Here is a 16,308-nt window from a genome sequence, read left to right on the forward strand (position 1 = left end):
ATTTAAAAAAAATCCAATCTGAAAATCTTTGTCTTTTAACTAGATCATTTAATCAACTTACACTTATTGTAATTATTTCTGTATATACCTATATACAGTATCTTATTTTGTACTTTTTATTTGTTCTGCCTCTTTTTTTTTTCCTTTACGATTTCTATTATCCTGCCTCTTCTTTTATCCCCTCTGCTAGTGTGGAATTTACATGCTCTATTTCGATTTTTTTACTGGCAACTATAGAAAATACAGCATGCATACGTATCAAATTAAAGTACTTATTTAACTTTTATTCAATTTTTTTACTGGCAACTATAGAAAATACAGCATGCATACTTATCAAATTAAAGTTAAATAAGTACATCATTGCTTATTTTCTCATTTTTATCACTGAATCATCTTTTTTTTTTTTTTTTTTTGCTGAGGAAGATTCACCTTGAGCTGACATCTGTTGCCAATCTTCCTGTATTTTGTTTGTGACACCATCAAAGCATGGCCACTGATAGACGAATGGTGTAGGTTTGCACCCAGGGAACCGAACGCAGGCCGCCGAAAAGAGCACACTGAACTTAACCACTAGGCCACTGGGGCTGGACCTGAATCATCTTTCTTTATGCTTTATTCATTGTTCCACATTAATTACATGAGCGGTTCTAAGAGGGAACTTTATAGCAATTCAGGCCTACCTCAACAAAGAAGAAAAATCCCAAATAGACAATCTAAAAGCGCATCTAAAGGCACTGGAAAAAGAACAACAAACAAAGCCCCAAATCAGCCAAAGGAAGAAAATAATAAAAATTAGAGCAGAAATAAACGAAATAAAGACTAACAAAAAATAGAAAAAATTAATGAAACCAAGAGCTGGTTCTTTGAGAAGATAAACAAAATTGACAAACCCTTAGCTAGACTCACCAACAAAAAAGAGAGAAGGCTCAAATAAACAAAATCAGAAATGAAAGAGGAGAGATTACAACGGATACCTCAGAAATACAAAAGATAATAAGAGAATACTATGAAAAGCTATACGCCAACAAAATGGCTAATCTAGAAGAAATGGATAAATTCTTAGAAACACACAACCTTCCAAAACTGGACCAAGAAGAAGTAGAAAATTTTAATAGACCGATCACCAGTAAGGAGATCAAAACAGCAATCAAAAACCTCCCAAAAAATAAGAGTCCAGGACCAGATGGCTTCCCTGGTGAATTCTACCAAACATTCAAAGAAGACTTGATACCTATCCTTCTCAAACTCTTCCAAAAAATTGAAGAGGAGGGGAGCTTCCTAACTTATTCTACGAAGCCAACATTATCCTGATACCGAAACCAGACAAGGACAACACAAAAAAAGAAAATTACAGGCCAATATCACTGATGAACATCGATGCAAAAATCCTCAACAAAATACCAGCAAATGGAATACAGCAACATTAAAAAGATCATACATCATGATCAAGTGGGTTTCATTCCAGAGATGCAGTGATGGTTCAACATCTGCAAATCTATCAACGTGATACACTACATTAACAAAATGAAGCATAAAAATCACATGATCATCTCAATAGATGCAGAAAAAGCATTTGACAAGATACAGCATCGATTTATGATAAAAACTCTAAATAAAATGGGTATAGAAGGAAAATACCTCAACATAATAAAGGCCATATATGACAAACCCACAGCAAATATCATTCTCAATGAAGAAAAACTGAAAGCTATCCCTCTAAGAACAGGAACTGGACAAGGATGCCCACTGTCACCATTCTTATTTAACATAGTTTTGGAAGTCCTAGCCAGAGTAATCAAGCAAGAAAAAGAAATAAAAGGGATCCACAGTGGAAAAGAAGAAGTGAAACTGTCATTCTTTGCAGATGACATGATTTTATATCTAGAAAACTCTAAAGAATCCACTAAAGAACTTTTAGAAACAATAAAGGAATACGGTCAAGTCACAGGATACAAAATCAACGTACAAAAATCAGTTGCGTATCTATACACTAACAACGAAGTAGCAGAAAGAGAAATTAAGAATACAATCCCATTTACAATTGCAACAAAAAGAATAAAATACCTAGGAATAAACTTAACCCAAGAGGTGAAAGATCTGTACACCGAAAACTATAAAACATTGTTGAAAGAAATCGAGGAAGACACAAAGAAATGGAAAGATATTCCATGCTCTTGGATTGGAAGAATTAACATTGTTAAAATGCTCATACTTCCTAAAGCAATGTACAGATTCAATGCAATCCCTATCAAAGTTCCAACAACATTTTTCACAGAAATAGAACAAAGAATCCCAAAATTTATATGAGACAACAAAAGACCCCGAATAGCCAAAGGATTCCTGAGAAAAAAGAACAAAGCTGGAGGTATCACACTCCCTGATTTCAAAATATACTACAAAGCTGTAGCAACCAAAACAGCATGGTACTGGTACAAAAACAGACACAGATCAATGGAACAGAATTGAGAGCCCAGAAATAAACCCACACATTTACGGACAGCTAACATTCGACAAGGGAGCCAAGAGCATATGATGGAGAAAGGAGAGTCTCTTCAATAAATGGTGTTGGGAAAACTGGACAGCCACATGCAAAAGAATGAAAGTAAACCATTCCCTTACACCATGAACAAAAATCAACTCAAAATGGATTAAAGACTTGGATGTAAGACCGGAAACTATGAAACTTCTAGAAGAAAACATAGGCAGTACGCTCTTTGACATCAGTCTTAGCAGCGTATTTTCAAGTCTCATGTCTGACCGGGCAAGGGAAACAAAAGAAAAAATGAACAAATGGGACTACATCAACTAAAAAGCTTCTGCACAGCAAAGGAAACCATCAACAAAACGAAAAGACAACCTAACAATTAGGAGAAGATATTTGCAAACCATATATCAGATAAGGGGTTAATATCCAAAATATACAAAGAACTCATACAGCTCAACAAGAAAAAACCAACAACCCAATTAAAAAATGGGCAAAAGATCTGAACAGACATTTCTCCAAAGAAGATATACGGATGGCCAACACGCATATGAAAAGATGCTCAACATCATTAGCTATCAGGGAAATGCAAATCAAAACTACAATGAGGTATCACCTCACTCCCTCAGAATGGCTATAACTAACAAGACAGGAAACAACAAGTGTTGGAGAGGATGTGGAGAGATGGGAACCCTTGTACACTGCTGGTGGGAGTGCAAACTTGTGCAGCCACTATGGAGAGCAGTATGGAGTATCCTCAGAAAATTAAGAATAGATCTACCATATGATCCAGCTATCCCACTGCTGGGTGTTTATCTAAAGAACTTGATAATGCAAAGGCATAAAGATACCTGCACCCCTATGTTCACTGCAGCATTATACACAATAGCCAAGACTTGGAAGCAACCTAGGTGCCCATCAGGGGACGAATGGATAAAGAAGATGTGGTATTTATACACAATGGACTACTACTCAGCCATAAGAAATGATAAAATCCGACCATTTGTGACAACATGGATGAACCTTGAGGGTATTATGCTGAGTGAAATAAGTCACAGGGAGAAAGTCAAATACGGTATGATCTCACTCACAAGTAGAAGATAAAAACAATGACAAACAAACACATAGCAACGGAAAATGGATTGGTGGTTGCCATGGGGGAAGGGCGGGGGAGGGCAAAAGGGTGATTAGGTTCACATGTGAGGGGATGGACTATAATTAGTTTTTGTGTGGTGAACATGATGTAATCTACACAGAATCTGAAATATATTATGATGTACATCCAAAAGCTATATAAAGTTATAATCCAATGTTACTGCAATTAAAAACAAAAGCAAAAACAAAAAGCTCACTAATTACACGGACCCACTAAATCAAGAGTCCCCATTAGTTTTCTCAAGATAAAATACTTCCTGTATCTCCCTTTACCATAGCTTGTCCCTTCTCATGACACATGCAAATTCCTTCTCCGCCCGTTACTAATTGCTATCCTCTTTTATCATTTTCAACTTATCCCATGTAATACACCCGAACTTTTGGTTCAGGTTTTCAACCTTCTCTCATTTGGACTAATGTAAGAGTTTCATAACTTGTTTCCCATATCTAGTCTTTATTCACTTCAAATCTATCCTGCAGGCAGTTTCTAGCATGATGGATATAAAATACAAATCTGATTATGTCACTTTCATGCCTCAAACCCTTCAGTATCTTCTCATTCTTTTTGGAACTGATTTTCATATGCATTCTGTTCCACAGAAGTAACTTAGTAAGAAAAGCTTTTCTTCAACTTGTTTTATATATTAATCTCTCTGAGCTTCAGCTGGTAAAATGAGGATAATATTAAAATCTATCTTATAGGGTTGCTATAAAAAAGAAATGAGATAATTCATGGAGTTCTCAGCACAGTACCATGGTAAATAATCCAGATGTGTTAGTGATATTATGATTATTATTGTAATTATTATATTTGCTACCATTAATTTCCTCTGAAGTTAGGTTCTGATGCTAAAAATGTTTGGAAACACCTAACCTACAAGATTAAGTCTGAGCTCTGTGCCAAAATGACTTCATAGTCTTACTCCCATCTTTCTAATCCAGTTGCCACCTTCCACACCTGTGTGATCAATACTGAACTAATCTAGCTCTCAGACCACTTCTTTCAGTTTAACAAGTCTGCTTCTTGTGCTCATGTTTTTCTGCCTGATGTCCCCTTCTATAATTTGAGTTCCTCAAAGATAATTCTGGGCCTTATACACTGTGGTATCCCTCCCATCCAGCACAGCACCCGCTACATAGTAGGTGCTCAAGAATGTTTCACTGAACTGACAAGCTCTCTGAAGACTGACAAGATGTACTAATAAAAGACGTTAAAATTTTCATTGAAAGATGTCACAGAACATCTTTATAAATTCAGATAGGGAAAGCGTAAAATACACAAATCATAAAGGAAAAGATTGATAAATTCAATTATTTTAAATTAAAAATTTCTCCATCAAAAATTAAGTAAAGCCAAGTCTCAGACTGAGAGAAGTTACCTAGAAAGCATATAAATGTAAAAGGATATGTCCAAAATATGCTTTTAAAAATTCCCACTAAAATCAATATGAAAAATGTAACATAAGAGAATAACATGAACTTACAATTTACAGAAGAGGAAACCAAAATGGCTGATAAGCATATGAAAAGATGCTACAATACCTCTAATAATCAGAAAAAAATCAATCTATTAAATTCATGAGACATGATTTTAAACCTATCACAACAGCCAAAATTGAAGCCTGACAATTCTAAGTTTTTATGGGGATGCAGAGGAAAAGAAACTATCATACATACTGCTGTGAGGAATATAAATAAAGTTAAGATACACATACCCTACAACCTAGTTATTAGGGTAATTCTAGTAATTCCATTATTAGTTATTTATCATAGAAACTCTCTCACGTGTACCCAAGAAGATAAGTATAAAAAGGTATGCTGATTGTAGCGATATTGAAATAAGGAATAAAGTGAATACATCCTGAATGTGAGAATGAATGAATAAATTGTGGTAAAATCATAGTATGAAATTATTATACTTTCTCTGAAGATGGCAAATGTTGACTGAAACCAAAAATTAAAACAAAATTTATTATTCAAAATTTATAAAACTAAATAATTATTAAAAAATTTAAACAAGTTTCAAATGATATGGATATTTTGGGTAAGTTTTTAGTATTTATACTTGTGAATTTGCTATTGATGAAAACTTCACTAAGACTTTCGGGATACCTGTAGAGCAGTGAAAATAAGAGAGCTAATGCTACATATATCAACATGAATAACTCTCCCAAATATAATGTTAAATGAGGAAAATAAGGTGTATAATGATTATATAGAATGACAGCATCTATGTATTGTTCAAAATCATACAAAACACTACTGTATATTGTTTAGTTAAAGTATAAAGACATGTCTAGGACTAACAAACACCAAATGCAGATAGCGTTTATCTCTGGGGAGAGATGGCATATGGAGGAAGTTTCAACTTTATTTATGACACTGTACTTATTAAACTGGATCAAGGATACACGGATCTTTTAAACATTTCTTTGGAAATAATTTAAAACTTACAGAAAAGTTGCAAGAATAAGAACAGTGCACAGAGCATCCATCTAGCCTTTACCATGACTCACCTATTGTTAAAATTTTGCTCCATTTGCTTTAACATTTGTACTTATGTGCTAGTGCATACTCTCTGACTCTCTCTACATATACACACTTTTTATGAGCCATCTGAGCATATACATCGTTATAGTTACTCCTAAATACTTCAATGTGTTTTTCCTAAGAATAAAGATAATATCCTACATAACCACAGTATGGTTATCACCTTCAGCAAATTTAACATTGTTACAATATTTAAAATCTAATTTCATATCTGTATTCCAGTTTTGTCCATTGACTCAATAATATTCTTCAGAACTTTTTCCCCATAGTCAGGATTCGTTTTAGGATCAGATATTCCATTTAGTTCTTATGTGTCTTTAGTCTCATTCAAAATGGAGCATTTGCACAACGTTTAAAGAAATTTTTTTTAGTGAAGTAAAATTCCCATACCATAAAATTAACTTTTTTTTTTTTTTTTTTTTTTTGCTGAGGAAGATTAGCCCTGAGCTAATATCTGTTGCCAATCTTCCTCCTTTTTAGCTTGAGGAAGATTAGCCCTGAGCTAACATCTGTGCCAATCTTCCTTTATTTTATATGTGGGTTGCCACCACAGCATGGCTGACAAATCTGGTGTAGGTCTGCACCCAGGATCCAAACCTGTGAACCCAGGCCACCAAAGCAGAGCGCACCAAACTTAACCATCAGACCACAGAGCTGACCGCTGAAATTAACCATTTTTAAGAGAAAATTTATTGATTTGCTTATGTTAAACCATCTTTGCATCCCAGGAATAAATCCCACTTGATCATAGTGTATGATCCTTTTAATGTATTGTTGAGTTTGGCTTGCTAATATTTTGTTAAGGATTTTGCATCTATGTTCATCAGAATATTGGCCTGTAGCTTCTTTATCTTGTAGTGTCTGTGTCTAGCTTTGGTATCAGGGTAATGAGGACTTGTAAAATGTGTTTGGAAGTGTTCCCTCCTCTTCTATTTTGTGGATGAGTTTGAGGTGGATAGGTATTCATTCTTTTTTAAATGTTGGGTAGAATTCATCAATGAAGCCATGTGGTCCTGGACTTTTTTGGGGGGAATACTTTTGATTACTGATTCAATCTCCTTTCTAGTATAGTAATTGTTCTGTTCAGATTCTCTATTTCTTCATGATTCATTCTTTTGCATGTTTATAGGAATTTTTCCATTCTTCTAGGTTATCTAATTTGCTGGTGTGTAATTGTTCACAGTAGCCTCTTATGATCCTTAGTAATTCTGTGGTATCAGTTGTACTGTCTCCTCTTTCATACCTGATTTTGAGTTTTCTCTCTTTTTATCTTAGTTAGATTAGTTAAAAGCTTGACAATTTTATCTTTTAAAAAAAAACCAGCTTGATTTCACTGAGCTTTCTATTACCTTTTTGCTCTCTATTTCATTTATTTCTGCTTGGATCTTTGCTATTTCCTTCCTTTTACAAACTCTGAGCTTACTTTGTTCTTCTTTTTCCCTCTTAGATCTGCTTTTGCTCCATCCCATAAGTTTTGGTATGTTGTGTTCCTATTTCCATTTGTCTCATGATAGTTTTTATTTCCTTTTTGATTTCTTCATTGATTCACTGGTTGTTCAGGAGCATGTTGTTTAATCTCCACATATTTGTGAATTTTCAAGTTTTCTTCTTGTTATTAATTTCTAGTTTCATACTTTTGTGGTTGGAAAAGAAGCTTGATATGATTTCAACTTCTTAAATTTATTAAGACTTGTTTTGTGGCCTAATATATGATCTATCCTGGAACATCATCCACACAAACTTGAGAAGAATGTGTATTCTGCTGCTGTAGGATGGAAAGTTCTGTATATGTCTGTTAGGTCCATCTGGTCTAACGTGTTGTTTTAGTCCAATTTTTGTTATTGATTTTCTGTTTAGATGATCTACCCATTGTTGAATGTGGGGTATTGAAGTCTTCTACTATTGCTGTATTGTTGTCTCTTTTTCCCTTCAGATCTGTTAATACTTGCTTTACATATTTAGGTGCTCCAATGAAGGGTGCATAAATATTTACAATTATTACATCCTCTTGATGAGTTGACTACTTTATCATTATATAATGACCTTACTGGTCTCTTACTACAGTTTTTGGTTTAAAGTCTATTATGTTTGATATCACTAAAGTTACCTGTGCTTTCTTTCAGTTTCCACTTGCATGAAATGTATTTTTACATAACTGCCACATTCAGTCCTGAAAGCTGAGAGGAGTCTCTTCTTCTTTTGGGTTCTAGTGAGTACCTAGATATATGCTAATTCAGAAGCTGGACCCTCAGGCAGCTACTCGTAAACTATGAAGTCAAATCCCTTTTAGGGAAATACCAGGAGATGGACATTTTTGTCTGCTCCCTCTGCACTTGGCCCCAAAGGGATAGTCGCAGTGAGTGTTCATATGTTCATTAAGATCTGTTTCTTTCTTTGCTATAGTCCTGTGGGACTCGTGAATGCAAGCCCTGTTGACTTTAAGAGCTACATGTTTTGGGACCCTATCTCTTGGGTGGGAGCCTTAAAAGTTGGGGTGTAAGATGTGTGGTCTAAACCCTTCGCTCTTCAAGGAGAAGCTGGGAGTCAGAGGTTCCCTCTCCAATTTATGGCACTGTGCTGGGAGTGCAGTTTACGGGAAGAATGTATCTCAGTCTTTCCTATCCATTTCAATGTGGGTATTCCTTCAGGGCTGAATGTGTAGGAGCCGCTCAACTAGCTTCTGGATTTCTCTCAGAAGGAATTGCTCCGTGGGTAGCTGTACACTTGGTGCATCTGTGGGAGGAATGAAATTCAGGAGCCTCTTAGTTGCAGGACTCCTGGTCCAGAGTCTGATCTAGCCCTTTTATGACTCTCATGTCCAGGATTTCCCTGTTACATTTCTGGCTGGTCTGTCACTAGCCCCAAATAGGACTGTAACTCAGACAAGCAGTTAGTTTTTTTCCCTTTCATTTCCTACTGGGTTCAATACTATTTTTACTGACAATGATGCTGTAGGTTTAAGCCTTCCAACCCATTTGGCAGCAAAGCCGCCAGCTTTATGGCCAGCCCTGCTCTGGTAAAACTCTCATTCTCACTGATAGAACTGAGGTGTGGGGGAGATGGGAGCAAACCCAGGTAAGAAGGCTGCAAATTCTTACTGTTCTTACCCAAAATTCTGGGTTTGTTGTTTGCTTTTGGTCAATTTCCAGAGTCCTGTAATAGTTGTATTCAACAATTTTTGTCTAGTTTTATATTGGTTCTTTGGGGAAAGGATTTGCTGAACTCTTCAGACTGCCATAACCAGAAGTACTCTCTCTCGTGATGTCAATTCTTTTCACCTAAACTTTCGTTCAATGCTGTCTAATTTCTCCAATGTATACTTCATATTTTTCCTTACAATTAATAAGCAATCTGTGGTCAGACACTTTGGTCATGCAAATATCTTGTTCCTCACCAAATTTCTGCCTAGATTTTGTATCTATTGATAATCACTGCCTGAATCAGTCTTTACTATGATGATTATAAAGTGATTTTCCCAAAACACCACTTCCTCCATATTCACCAGTCAGCAATCAACATTCTGTAATATGCAGAGCCCTCATTTATCCCCCACTAACCTGCTTATTTATACATCCATTATCAGTATGGACTCATGGTTTCATATTTTTTATTCCAACATTCTATAAGTCACTGCACTGCCCTTAATTACTTCTGTGCTAAACAAGTCCCAGATTTAAATAGTGAGTACCCCTTTAAGCTGGTTCCTGTGTCCTTCTGACATGAAGCCTTTTTGGGTGTTTTTTTAGTTCTCTCTTACTTTCCGGCTTAACAAAATAATCCAATCTTATATTCTACCTATCCTCTCCCTACCCTAAAGTCAACCATTTTTCCAAGAAGTCTTGGTTCCTTTTTGTGAGGAATGGTATTAAAGACCAGGTTTGGGATATTAGAGTAAATGTTAGATCATTTCTACTAGAGTATCTTTGCTTCTGGGCCACTCCTACAGATAGAGCTAAGAAATATATGCATGTACATACATTTATACACACACATACATGAACACATCTACATGCATATAGGCAGACAGAGACATACATATGTATATACACACATATAGTTGAGAAATCCTGAGTCCACTCCATTACTTTCAATTCCATTTCATTCCCACAGGGTCTCCCACCAACTCCAACACATATTTGTATGCCCTTCTTTCCAGTGAGAACCCTAGATCCTAAAAACATAAACATATTTATTCATGTGCTAAATCTTATATTACATATAAAATAGTTGCAGAACTTTTTCAGCCATTCTAACTCAAAAACCACATCAGCTAAAAAGGAATTCACAATTTGCTTGCAATTCTCTCCTCAAACCTGTCCAAAACTGGGGTTCTATAGTCAAATACTGTGTTCATAAGTTACTTAGTTTTTCCTCTTCCATGTGCTTACATTATTCATTTGAAAGACAGTGGAGTTTATTTATTTCTGTATGCTTTCAGTTTTGAGATTTTTTTTCATTTCTTCCCATCATGATTGATATACTATTTTCTGAAGACATAAGACCTAAACATACCTCTAGAAGACAAAAAAAACTATATAAGAGAGTCTACTCAGAGAAATGTCTCTCCTTTCCTAAATTAACAATATTGTGCCAATATCAATTTGGCCAGTTGTTATAATGTACTATGATTATATAAGATACTGTAGTTGGGGGAAGGTGGGTGATGTATACTTGAGGATTCTCTGCACCAATTTAGAAACTTCCTGTGAGTCAAAGTATTTAAAAATAAAAATTTATATTAAAAAAGTCTGTGGCTGCATTAGTTTCCAATGGCTGCTGTACCAAATTACCACAAACTTGATGGCTTAAAACATCACAAATATATTATCTTAAAGTTCTGGAGATCAGAAATCCTACTCCTGGGTTTTCCAGCTTCTAGCAACTGCCTACATCCCTAGCTCATGGTCCCCTTCCATCCTCAAAGCTGGAAAAGGCCCGTGGATCTTTCTCACTTAATTTGAGGTCAGGGTACATTACTCTGACACTGACTCGTTTGCCTCCCTCTTCTATCTTTTAAGGACACTTGTGGTTACACTGGGCCCACCTAAAGGAACAGACCCTCGAGTTGGATTTTGAAGGATAAGCAGAAGTTAGTTAAGGAGAAAAGAGCAACAAGGTTTTCAAAGCTGGTGGAAGACTCACATGCAAAGAAATAGAGGACTGAGGGAGGAAAAGGCGCTAAGAGACCTACAAGTAGCTCTGCCAAGGGCAAGGCTATGAAAAATTTGTACGCCATGAGAAGGAGACCAGGCTTTTTTCCCGAAGACTCTAGGGAAGAACTTTTCCCTCTCCACTCCTATCTGAACTCTCTGCAATCCTCTACAGAAAAGATCATTCATTCTGATCATCCATTGAAAATAAAATTCATAGTCAGTACGATTTAGCATCAGATAAATTGTGAAGAAAGAAGGCATGCAGTTGTAAGGGACTCCTTCCTACTTACATTAGTAAAAACAATCAGCTTATGACATCAAGGGGGGAAATATTACACTATACTTACTAAAACAGAATTTATGTCTCATACATTAGAAATAAGTTAGGGACAATTTTCTAATGCTTGAAGGGTAAGTTTTTCATTATCCAGAAAATTATATAGTGTTATACAGAATAATTTACCCATGTCTAACTGAAGTATTACTTAAATTTTATATTCTTAAAAATATTACATGCTTTCTTAAGTTTTAGATAATTAACAATCTCAAATATTTTAAGAAATTACATTAATGTTTTTATTCCTAACGAGCAATGATTGTTGCTGTGTTCACAGCTACATAGTTATTTAGAAATTCAATTTCTCTAAACTACAAGTCATAATCAGTTTTCTACATAACCTTGAATTGTTTCCTAGTCTTCGGTAGCCAACATCTATCCAAAACTGCACGACAACAGGAGAGAAGACAATATGAAAACAAACATTCCAGTGATAATTACCACTGATTTCACTACAATGGTACATACACATCCTGTTGATTATTCAAATAGTAAAACATTCTGAAAAATTACTTCCTGATCTTAACTTTTCTTTATGGGTTAAAGTTCTAAAATTTAGAGCATGAAACATTAACAAATGTATTTGTTTCCTGTTTTGAAAAAACAACACCAAAAACTTTTCTCCAGAATCCTCTCCTCTGAATAATAATGCTATGTTGCACAAATAGAATGTTACGTCTTAACTTTCAACTGGTCTAATTGAGGAAGGCTGGTTTCAAGACAAGATATATTTCAGAAAGCTTAAGCAATTTATTATAGTTCTTTCTGGTCAATTCACAGTGGAGAAAACAATACAATAATGGTCATGGCTTAATACAAGTCATGGAAAAGGAGATTTCTCATTCACTCGATCAATATTTGTTGAGTATCTACTATCCTCCAGGCACTGGGAATACAGCAATGAAGAAAAACAAAATCCCTACCTTCATCGATTAACTAAAGCTTTATATAGTTTATACAATTCAGTTTTATAACTCAGAGAGGCAATGTGTCATATTTGTATTATTTTCAAATATGTTAGAAATGAAAATACTCTAAGTAAAAAATAGCGAAGAAATGTAACTGAATTGGGCGACTGTACGTGGGTATATTTTAGTGGTTATGAACATGGATGGGCTTATTCCCTTGAGTGTGACATGACTTAAATATATTTCACATGCTTGTAAGTAGAGTTCAGCAATATGGTAATCTTTAAGTATAAGAAATCCATGAACAAATATATATGACCTCAAAGAATTCAAATCTAAAATTGCGTATATACCAAGTAATTCATAGAAGACCAACTCAACCAAAACTATGTAAAAAAGTACAGCACATTTTCTTCTTTAACACTGTAATTGGTTCTCTAGATCTAAGGTAATCACATCAGATTATTCCAACCCCAAATGGCCCAGGTTCCTAGTCTGTGCCTGTTCTGATCAGCGACCAGGTTTTTAAATCTACTCTAATGTCTACATTTAAGAAGCAGGAAGTAAATGGGGCCTTCGCAGTAGAGTAGCAAACCAAGTGGAAGGATAATACAGAGTGAGTGACGGGAGAACTAAAGCAGGAACAAGCAGGAGGGAACTGCCTTAGCAGAAAGAACTCTTAATGAACACGTCTTCCTTTCTTCTCCCCTCTTCTCCCTTCCTCCACTATTAAACTTTTACCAAGTTGCTGAGATACATAAGAAACTGCTAAACTCTACGGATGGATATAAAGAAACCTCAGGCAGGCTCATAGGAGCTCACAGTTCAGTGAAGATGGTAGGTTGGTAAATAAATAATTAAAACACAACAGAATAGAGACATGTACAAAGTGCTACCGAGCACAAAAAAGACGGTAAGTTATCCTGCTACTGTTTCTAAGTTGCATACTTACATGTTGGAGTAGCAATATTTTATAAGAATATTAATCTCTAAAATGCTGAAAGAGAAAAATGAAATTTTAGATGAGAGAACTCTGTGACAACGAAAGATAACACTTAATGGCTTCGTGTCTCAGAGCATTTGCCTTCATTAAAGGATAACAATACAAAGATAGAGATATCTGTTGAATAGTAGCATTTAAGAACCATAAAAGGAAAATGGAGAAGACAGTTTTGAACAAGGATTATTCTGAACTGTCCTCAAATTATATCACGTGGCAACCACATACTTCATTTATGTGTAATTCTAGAAAGCGTAGTACACTCGTCAACAAGCACTCAATCGGCAATGACTGTCCGTCTTTGGTATTTTAACAATGGTTTCCTTTACGAAACTAGCATAAATATTTAATCTCTAATTTTGAAAACAAAAGCAATCAATTTCCTGATAACATTCTGACTACTTCTACAACCCTCTGCTCAAGCTTCATCAAACATCTTACTTTCATGGCTTTATACTCTTATGTTTTTCCTTCTGCATGGAATATCCTTCTTCCTCTTTTCTACCTAGTAAGAGTTAGCTGTTGGTACCTCTATTATTGCACTAAATATACTGTACTACAATTTTTAAAAGATTATCTGTTTCTCCACTAAGCTGAAAGTATATCTGGGATAAGGGTTGTGATATTTTCATCTTTATATCCCTAATGACTTAGCACAGGACCCGGCACATGGTAATTGCTTTGTAAACATTTGATGACAAAAAGATACTCCTGCAGGTAGGCATTTTAGGGCCTTTATTCTTTGTGCTATTTATTACAAAAAATTAAATCGGAACAGTCTTCTCTAGAGATCCTTAGGCCTCTGGAGTAGAGTACACATGCTAAGCAGTTTCTTCAGAAAAGTGGTCCAGAACAGACTAGTAAGTGAGAAGATTTAATTTGTTTCAAATCCCCAAGAAAAATAGCTGATATTCAAACTGTCAAAAAATGATTAATCACAGATATAGTAAAACACTAAATTTCCTATTTCCTCCTTTTTCTCCTGGAGTACATTATGTCATTCAGAGTAATGGTCTAAACTCTTGTGCACTAATTCTCCAACTATATTTTAAACAACATATATTGAGAAACAAAATGGCTACTTCATTTTTTCCCATTCTAATAGAGAATAAGACTAAAAACAAGTAATAATGCTACTAAAAAAAGCTGGGAAAACAGTGAAAATAGAAACATGATCCAAGGCACTAAATTTTGATCATTTAAGGAAAAAGAACAAAAATAATCCCAAAATTAATGCATTAATTATGTGGTTCATAAATTTACTAATCAATATATACTTCTTAAAGGTGTTACCTTTAAAGAGAACACTTTTGTACAACCTAAGCCTACATTCTTTCCTCTGGCATCTTTTCATCTTTCTATTTCAGGAAGATATATTATTTTTGATACTCTAATAAGAGTTAATATCACTTCAAGAATAATTATGTAGCATTATAGATAGAAGCTTTTCTAGGGGAAGACAAAACCAAAAGTTTTCCATTAAAATATTCAAAAACAGAAACAACTTTCTGAATAGCAAGTAATGACTACAACCAACATTTTAAGGATTTTTTGTACAAAGTAAAAATAACGTTTGTAAGATAAACTGAAGAAAAAACTCTAGCTATTTAAACAATTTTAAAAAAAAATCTATGTTTAGTATTAGAGATAATCAACACAGAAATAATGACCTAATAATAGTTAATGAAAAACTGGCTAAAGTTAAATATGGATAAGCAAAAAGAAAGTATGCATATAAAAAAGTTTATACCAAGACTGAATCATGACGAAATAGAAATTTTGAACAGAGAAATAATGAGTAAGGAGATTGAAATTATAATCAAAAACACCCCAACAAAGAAAAGTCCAGAACAAGATGGTTTCACTGGTGAATTCTACCAAACATTTAAAGTAGAATTAATATCAATCCTTCTCAAACTCTCCCAAAAAACTCAAGAGGACGGAACACTCCCCAACTAATTTTACAAGGCCAGCATTACTCTGATAGAAAAAAGGCAGATAAGGACACTATAAGAAAAGAAAACTATAGATTAACATCTTTGATAAATACAGATGTGAAAATTACCACTAAAATACCAGCAAAATGAATTCAACAGTACATTAAAAAGAGTGATTTTATGATTAAAAAGAATCATACACAATGATCACATGGGATTTATCTCAGGGATGCAAGGATGGTTCAACATACACAAATCAATCAATGGGATACACTACCTTAATAGAATGGAAGATTAAAAAATCATATTATCATCTCAACAGATGCAGAATAAGCATTTGACAAAATTCAACATCCTCTCATGATAAAAACTCTCAACAAATTGAGTGCAGAAGTAACGTACCTCAGCATAATAAATGCCATATATAATAAGCCCACAGCTATCATCTTACTCAATAGTGAAAGGCTGAAAGATTTCCCACTAAAATCAGGAACAAGACAAGGGTGTCTACTCTCACCATGCCTACTCAACATAATACTGGAAGTCCTAGCCAGAGCAAGGGGCAAGGAAAAAAAAAAAAGCAACCAAGTCGGAAAGGAAGAAGTAATATCGTCTGTCTGCAGATGATACGATTTTCTATATAGAATATCCTAAAGACTCCACCAAAAAGCTATTAGAACTAATAAAATAATTCAGTAAAATTGTAGGATACGAAACCAACATAAAACAATCCATTTTTTTTCTATATACTAACAATGCTCTATCTGAAAAAGAAAGAAATCTCAT

The 16,308-nt window shown here is 34.7% G+C and overlaps 1 protein-coding gene across 8 annotated transcripts in view; it reads right to left on the reverse strand.

Annotated features, from left to right (window-relative positions):
• The window catches only part of SBF2 (SET binding factor 2), a 473,818-nt gene that overhangs the window by 205,168 nt on the left and 252,342 nt on the right, over positions 1-16,308 (reverse strand). The window lies entirely within an intron of this gene.

This window comes from Equus przewalskii, chromosome 6, assembly GCF_037783145.1.
Source record: "Equus przewalskii isolate Varuska chromosome 6, EquPr2, whole genome shotgun sequence".
Lineage (NCBI taxonomy): Eukaryota > Metazoa > Chordata > Mammalia > Perissodactyla > Equidae > Equus > Equus przewalskii.